This window comes from Arachis ipaensis, chromosome B09 (assembly GCF_000816755.2).
Source record: "Arachis ipaensis cultivar K30076 chromosome B09, Araip1.1, whole genome shotgun sequence".
Classification (NCBI taxonomy): Eukaryota; Viridiplantae; Streptophyta; class Magnoliopsida; order Fabales; family Fabaceae; genus Arachis; species Arachis ipaensis.
This window is the reverse complement of record NC_029793.2, coordinates 76,487,417-76,489,068: the sequence shown is the minus strand read 5'-3', so window position 1 is coordinate 76,489,068 and position 1,652 is coordinate 76,487,417. Positions and strand designations below refer to the sequence as shown.

At 37.7% G+C, this 1,652-nt stretch overlaps 1 long non-coding RNA gene across 1 annotated transcript; it reads left to right on the top strand.

Moving 5' to 3' along the window:
• On the top strand, window positions 311-1,356 carry LOC110266293. Its single transcript, XR_002353514.1, has 2 exons — window positions 311-463; window positions 1,242-1,356. It is a non-coding gene; the product is annotated as an uncharacterized LOC110266293 (long non-coding RNA).

Below are 1,652 nucleotides of genomic sequence, written 5' to 3'. Positions count from 1 at the left end.
AAACTAAAATTGTAAAATTTAAAAACTGACATTGGACCACTGAACCGGCTGGGAACCGGTCAGTCGGACCGAACCGTGAACCGGCCGGTTTTTGAAATGGGTCAAAAATCAAAATTTCCAAAAACGGTGCGTTGAAGCTTGGTTGTGATTTTTGAACCCTAATATGCCTAACACACAGTAACACCCCTCTTGGACTCTCCTCTCCAGCACGCAGAAGCAGGACGCGAAGCAGCACACAATAACACCCTAACCCTAGGTTCCTTGCCGCCGCCGTTCCCAGGTTCTCGGCGCCTCCACATCTTACTCTTCACCCTATCCGGAACCCAGGTAGCTCAGCTCGTCGTCCCCATCTTCCCTGGCTTCTCTGTTCGTAGCTTGGAGCAACTCGCCGTTGGGTCGCCACTTGCCGTCGCCTCGCCTATCGCTGTCGTCTCGCCGGTTGCCATCCGTGTCTTCGTCGAAGGTTAGTGATGGCTCTATTTAATTTTGCTTCTGGTTACTGATGGCTCTGTTAGTCTGTTTAATTTTGCATCGCATCTACTCTTTCTCTTTAATTTTGCCATGATTAGTGGTTACTGATGAGTGATGAGTGATGGCTTTGTTTAATTTTGCTTCTGGTTACTGATAGGTCTGTTTAATTTTGCTTCGCATCCGCTTCTTTCTTTTAATTTTGCTCTGTTTACTGATGAGTGATGGCTCTGTTTAATTTTTGAATGCTTGGTTCTTCTTGTTCTTTTTAATTTCTGAAATTTTTGTTCAAATTTTTGTGTAATGTTTTGTAATATTTTATAATGTTTGTTGCTGTTTTGTAATTGCTAGTTGCTGGGTGCAGGTTTAGTGTCATCACTGTTTTGAAATGTTTATGTACTAATGTTTGTTGCTATTTTGTCATTGCTGGTTGCTGGTTGCTGGATGAAGGTTTAGTGTAATTATTGGTTAATGTTTGTTGCTAAATGCTGATTGTTGAGTTTAGATATGGTCTTGTTGCTGAATGCTGTTTGTTCTGAATGGTAAATGTTTGTTCCTGAATGTTGCTGCTATTTTTAATTTCGTGAATGATTTATTAATTTCATTGTTCTTAATTTCTGTTCTTATTAAAAAATTTACAATTGGTGATCTTTTGATTTATTATATGCTTCATGTTTTCAAGAGACTAGTTTTTCTGTTCTCGTTATTAGTAAGACATGGATAGTTTAGAATTTTCTATTTCTTTCCCTTACTTCTGAAGTTCATTATTTCAGAAGGTTCAGTGTTGGCTTCAACTTTCAAATGGGAATTGGGCGCTGGTGAAGATAATAACATCTTTTGGAACGGAGTCTGTTGTTTCACTGCCTGATAGAAAAGTAAGATATGATCTAGAATTACAACAGTACACAGTGATGTTTGTTACATCTATAGCTGGACTTAGTGAGACAAATGGAAAATGTTCTTTTTATTTAACTTTGTTAACCGTATCTTGTACAATTAAGACAAAAGCAGGGCCTATTTTGGTTGCCATAAATCCCTTCAAGAAAGTTTCTCTGTAGAATTAAAAGGGCATGTCTTGTTTTACTTTTTGACTACATTAAGACAATATTCTCTATCTTTAACTTGTGCACTATAATTCAATCCTGTTATTTTTAATGGAAGTATAATTATGTTAATTGTGAACA